The sequence below is a fragment of the Hordeum vulgare genome, chromosome 3H, assembly GCF_904849725.1.
Source record: "Hordeum vulgare subsp. vulgare chromosome 3H, MorexV3_pseudomolecules_assembly, whole genome shotgun sequence".
Lineage (NCBI taxonomy): Eukaryota > Viridiplantae > Streptophyta > Magnoliopsida > Poales > Poaceae > Hordeum > Hordeum vulgare.
The window spans coordinates 373,509,562-373,516,413 of NC_058520.1; positions in this window are offsets into that span (position 1 = coordinate 373,509,562).

Below are 6,852 nucleotides of genomic sequence, written 5' to 3' on the forward strand. Positions count from 1 at the left end.
CACGGGGTCCAGAGGGGCAGATTCTTCAGTTTCTTTGTGGCGCTTTGCCTCTGTCTCTTCCACTGCTGAGGAGGCTTTTCTCTTCTTTGCTTCCTTTTCAGCAGCCCTTGTTTTCTGCACGTCTGATGCAGACGGAGTTATCTTCTTCACCTTTGAAGCTTTTGGTGAAGGTGTTCTTTCTGCAGATTCTTCAGCTGGTAGTGAGGAACCAGCTGGAACAGAGTCATCAGCCTGCTTTGATGAAGCAGCTGGATCAGGAGCAGTCTCATCAGTGGTTGCAATTTCATCAGTTGCGGTTTCCGTGATGATTTCTTCAATGGCCGGTTCATCAACACGGCACTCTTGGTGTTCTTCCTCAGCTTGAGGAGTTTCCTCCTCATCAGGAGATGCATCTGCTGGCTGCTCAACCAGGGGCTGAGGAGTTGGTGCTGGTGGTGCTTTTCTCTTGTTGTAGTCATCAACAGCACTAGTGGCTAGTTTGATGAAACTGCGCTTGATGCTTTTGTGATCTGACAGCTTGTCATACTTGTCAGTCAATACTTGCAGCTCTGCCTGGGTTGACACCAGTGCATCAGGAGTCAGCTTGAGGAGATTCTGCCTGAGGAATTTCTCCTTTTTGGCCTTTGCAACTTTGCCTGTCGGGCATGCTGTTCTTTCCACTTGGCTTCATTTATGAAGGTGGCCACCATGTGGCTGATGCCAGGAGGAAGTTTCAAATCACCAATGGGACTGTTTGGATCCTCATACCAGATATTGATGTAGTCAAGGAGGACCTTGGGGTCCATTACCAGAGGAATAGCACTGCCTGATGCTTGAGCAACCCTTTCTTGCTTGTTTCTGATGATGGCTTGCAGGGTTTCATCATCATATTCATCACTCCCCTCTGATGCAGACGGGACTGCGATGATTTTGCTGGGGCTGGGCAGAGGTGCATGTTCAGTAGCTGCCAAAGTCTTCATAAGTGGTGTTGAAGACTTTGTCTCCGAGCTAGTTGCAGCTGGGAGTGAGGAGCTGGAGCTGGCGGTCGTAGGTTTCATGACATGCTTCTGTACTGGTTTTTCTTGAGGCTTTGGAGGTGGAGCTGAGGATTTTGGTGCTAAGGAGATTGGTGCACAGGGTTTTGGCGCTGATGGTTTTGGTGTTGAAGGTTTTGGTAATGAGGGTTTTAGAACTGAGGGTTTTGGAGCTGAGGGTTTTGTGACAGAAGCCTGAATAGACTTCTCTTGAGACTTTGGAGCCCTTTGCTTTGATGGCACAGACTGTGTGTGAGGAATTTCTGAGCGTGAGGTTTCTGTCGCTGAGGAATTAGCAACACCGGAGGCAGCAGCTAAGGATTCATTAAATTTCCTTACTGCAGCTTCTGCTTGCTTCTTGAGCTTGGCCAGATGCTTTTCCTTTTTATCTGGATAGTCATCAATGGTCTTGAGGCTTGATGGATGAGCTACTTGATGATCCTCAAGTGGGGCCCTTCTGCCAGGAGGCTTCAAAGCGAATTTCTTCGCATATTTGGGAGTCACAAACATGTACTCCTTCCATTCCTTCGCCCATCGGCGTTCAATCTTCTGCAGCCTTATCTTTCTCTTGGCCATTGTCTCATGTTCATTAGGCGTACAATAGTCCAAGTATATGTCCTCAGGGATATCAGCAGCTGTGTTCTGCTCCAGTTTCTTTCCTCCCTTCTGTTTTCTCTCTACCTCCATTTTCTTCGGTTGAGGACTTTGCTGATGATTTTGAACTCTTGAGGATTCTGAAGAGCCTTGAAGAGTTTCTTCCAGAAACGCTGCAAATGAGTTAATGTGATGAGAACCGAGAGATTCATCAGCTGACATGTGTGTACCTGTAAACAGAGTATAGTTGCGAGGAATTTGGAGAGGTCATATGCGTTCTCAGATTTGAAGAAAATGAAAAAGTTCGACAGTTTGAGGAATATAACCAGTGGTTGAGGAATTTGCGTAAGCATGCTGTTCTTGGGTTCCACAGTTGTACAGATCCGAAAATTCACACAATTGAGGAATCTCGTGAATAGATGCTTAGCTAGTTCATCAATGATTGTGGTGATAGGTAGTGTTTGAGGAATCATGTGTGCATCGTATCTTGAGGAAAAACAGATTTCACATAGAGATGTAAAATTTCAGATCTAATCTGCTGTAAAAATGGGATATATTTACCCTGGAAGGTGCGTACGAAGAACACATAAAGTAGTGTCGGAGAGGTTCTTCGTTCGAGTGTCCAATGCACCCTAACTTGGCGGCAGAGGACGTCTACGGCGGCGGCGGACGAAGATGGTCCGACTCCGGCGTGATTCTAGCGACGAAAAGGTCGAGGCAGTGAAGCTCTTCCTCACCGGCGACAAGACTACCAAAGGTGGCGCTAGGGTTCGGTGGAGTGTGCTGTGGCAGGAGAGCGATGAGGCGAAGAAGAGGATACCGAGGGGGATAAGGACATATTTATAGCCCAAAAGTTACTGTTTGGCGCGAAAGTTTCCGACTGAATAGCCCCTGCCTCTACGTCTCTGCAGGACACGTGTAGCTCCCGTACGATGCGGTGGAGATAGTGGAGATCGTGGTTATCCGATCGTGGGAAGTGGGGGTTCAGTTACTGTGCCTTTAAAGAAAACAATTTTTGAAGATTTGAGGATTTTCGTTACAAAATCATCAGCTGACAAGGATGCAGTGAGGATTTTGAACAAAGTTTCAAACAGAACGCATATGAAGAATTGAATAGATTGGATAAGTATAGCATAGAGGAAAAGTAGGGTCCGATCACATTCACTTAGCAGAAACATCAACTTGAAGAAATAGCAATAAGTGAATGTTGTTGAGGACTAGAAATCACAGTCTATCTAGTCAAATGAAAGTCATCAAGTGTTTTTGAAGATTTTGTAATAAATCATCACAATGAAGAACAGCTATTTTTGAAGAAAAATGCATTGTGAGGAAATTGATCATTTGAAGAAAATCAACTTGAGGAATTTCACATTTGGCAATGGCGTTACCCACCATATAAGAATGTTGATTATAGACACCGTGTACAATTGTCGTAGGGCCCTGAGAATCAATTTCTTCGTTAATTTCTTCACATTCAGAGTGACATTCTTCATCAGTTGAATAAAATCATTTCATCATGTGTTGCACATCTAAGTCATCAACTTTGCATAAGTGTTAGGATGTGTGCATGTTTTTACAAAACATTTGAAGACTCTAAGATATTTAGCTCACACCGCAACTTGCAAAACCTTTTCTCATCCAAGGGCTTAGTGAAGATATCTGCGAATTGATCATCAGTCTTCACATGGTCGATGAGGATATTGCCCTTGAGGACATGGTCCCGAAGAAAATGATGACGAATCTCGATGTGCTTGGTCTTCGAGTGCTGTACTGGGTTGTATGCAATCTTGATAGCACTCTCATTGTCACAGTAGAGAGGTACATTCTTCATGTTGATGTCGTAGTCCTTGAGGGTTTGCTTCATCCATAGCAATTGAGCACATCAAGAACCAATAGCAATGTACTCAGCTTCGGCAGTGGAGAGTGATACACAGTTCTGCTTCTTTGAGGACCAGCAAACTAGTGATCTTCCAAGGAAATGGCATGTGCCAGATGTTGACTTGCGATCCACACGGTCACCAGCATAGTCAGAATCAGAATACCCTACCAGATGAAGATTGGAGCCCTTGGGATACCATAATCCTAGTGTTGGTGTGTGAGCTAAGTATCGAAGAATATGTTTCACAGCCTTATGGTGTGATTCCTTCGGTTTTGCTTGAAAACGTGCACACATGCAAACACTAAGCATTATATCTGGCCTAGATGCACATAGATACAATAAGGAGCCAATCATAGAACGGTATACCTACTGATCGAAATCTTTACCATTTTCACCAGTGCCGAGGTGGCCGTTGGTAGGCATCGGAGTCTTGGCACCTTTGCATTCGTGCATGTCGAATTTCCTCAGAACATCCTTGAGGTATTTCTCCTGTGATATGAAGATTCCATTGCTTTGTTGACGAATTTGAAGGCCTAAGAAGAATTTCAGCTCCCCCATCATGGACATCTGATATTCTTCACTCATCATGTAGGCAAATTCATCACTGTATCTTTTGTCAGTACAGCCAAATATAATATCATCGACATATATTTGACACACAAATAGCTCATTATCGTAGGATTTAGTGAAAAGAGTTGGATCGAGTGAACCAGGTTTGAAGCCTTTCTTCATGAGGAATTCCTTCAATGTATCATACCATGCCCGAGGGGCTTGCTTGAGACCATACAGAGCCTTTTTGAGTCTGAAGACTTTGTCTGGATTCTTTGGATCCTCAAAACCTGGGGGCTGAGCAACATATACTTATTCCTCAAGCTTACCATTGAGGAATGCACTTTTCACATCCATTTGATATAAGGTGATGTTATGATGATTAGCATAAGCAAGTAGTATTCGAATAGCTTCAAGTCTAGCAACAGGTGCAAAAGCTTCATTGAAATCTATTCCTTCAACCTGGGTGTAGCCTTGGGCTACAAGTCATGCCTTGTTCCTCACCACTTGACCGTCCTCATCTTGCTTGTTTCGGAAAATCCACTTGGTGCTGATGATGTTGTGCTTGCGAGGATCTGGTCGTTTGACGAGCTCCCATACATCATTCAGCTTGAATTGAAGAAGTCGTCTTGCATAGCTTGGATCCACTCCGGTTCCAGAAAAGCCTCAGCAACTTTTGAGGGTTCTGTGATGGATACAAAGGAAAAATGCCCACAAAAGTTAACCAAGTGTGAAGCTTTTGAGCGAGTGAGAGGACCTGGCGCGTTGATGTCGTTGAGGATTTTGTCAAGTTCTACTTCGTTTGCAATCCTCGGATGAGCTGGTTGAGGATTTTGTCTGGGCTGAGGAAGTGGTGCTGTTGCAATTTCCTCAGGAGCATCTTCTTGGTTTTTATCAGCGATGGGGATCGTTTCTTCACCAATTTCCTCAGTTGGGACAATGTCTTCAGTAGGCTTAAGCTTTATCACCTCCTCAGGAGACAGCTTATCTGGATCAGAAGGCAATTGCTCTCTTTGCGAGCCATTAGTTTCATCGAACCGCACATCTACAGTCTCAACAACTTTGTTGTGATAGTTGTTGAAGACTCTGTAAGTGTGCGAGTCCTTTCCATAACCGAGCATAAAACCTTCATGTGCCTTAGGTGCAAATTTTGAGCTATGGTGAGGATCTCTAATCCAGCATTTTGCACCGAAGACTTTGAAATAACTTACATTGGGTTTCTTGTCAGTGAGGAGTTCATATGAGGTTTTCTTGAGGAATTTGTGAAGATATACCCTATTGATGATATGACATGCAGTGTTGATTGCTTCAGGCCAGAAGCGACGAGGAGTCTGATATTCTTCAAGCATAGTTCTTGCCATTTCAACCAGAGTCCTGTTCTTCCTTTCGATGACACCATTCTGCTGAGGAGTATAAGGAGCAGACAATTCGTGAGTAATACCAAGTTCATCAAGATAATCATCAAGACCAGTGTTTTTGAACTCGATTCCATTATCACTCCTGATGTGTTTGATCTTGATGCCAAAGTTCGTCGAGGCCCTTGAAGAAAATCGTTTGAAGATTTCCTGCACTTCAGTTTTATACACTACGATATGCACCCAAGTATATCTGGAATAATCATCAACTATGACGAAGCCATATAAAGATGCTGCATTGGTTAGTGTGTCATAGTGAGTAGGTCCAAATAAATCCATATGAAGCAATTCGAATGGACGTGTAGTGGTCATGATGGTTTTAGAGGGATGCTTGGATCTGGTCATTTTCCCAGATTCACAAGCACCGCAGAGATGATCCTTGAGGAATTTGACTGATTCGATGCCGATGACATGCTTCTTCTTTGCAAGCGTGTGCAAATTCCTCATGCCTGCATGACCTAGTCTTCGGTGCCACAGCCATCCTTCTGAGGGTTTTCTCTAGTAAGCAAGTGGCTAGTTGAGGACCTGTAGAGAAATCAACAATGTACAAATCCCCTCTTCTTACACCTTCGAAGACTTTGGATCTGTCAGATTCCATGATGACTACACATCTATATCTACCAAAGATAACAATCATATCAAGATCACAAAGCATCGAGACTGACATGAGGTTAAAACCAAGGGATTCAACAAGCATCACTTTGTCCATATGCCTATCCTTGGAAATAGCTACTTTGCCAAGTCCCAATACCTTGCTTTTACCTTTGTCAGCATATGTGATTTGCTTCAGAGGTGATGGAGTTAGTGGCATATTCATCAGTAAGCTTTTATCACCTGTCATGTGATGTGTGCAGCCACTATCAAGAACCCACTCAATATTCTTGGGTTTGTCATCCTGCAGATGAATTAGTACTGCTTACCATCTCATATGCTTCAGATTTGAAGAATATGATACTAATTTCATCAGATCAGTAATTTCATCATAACAGAAATGTAAGGACGAGTGAAACATCTCTATTTCATCAATCATTAGCTTGCGTCCTATCAAGCATTTCCTCATGTCTCCAGCAAATTCTTCAGATGATGATTTTCATCTAGAGACCTGTCCTGCAGAAGTGATTAGTTTGATTTCTTCACCACCCACATCTGAAGGGGTGGCAAAGCGTTCATCATCCTGCAAGCACCATATGAGAGAGGTGGCATTGAAGCCAATGCACTTCTCTTAGCAGTAGGGGATTAAAGTACTCATATGAATATGCAGAGAACTGGTTTGAGGATTTATGAACATACTGATTTGAGGAGTAACGTTCATATTCATATTCCTTGTAATTTCCCTGCATGTTAGACGCATAAGCACGGGTACGAGCATAGTTTTGACCAGTTGAGGATTTTGATCCTCTTG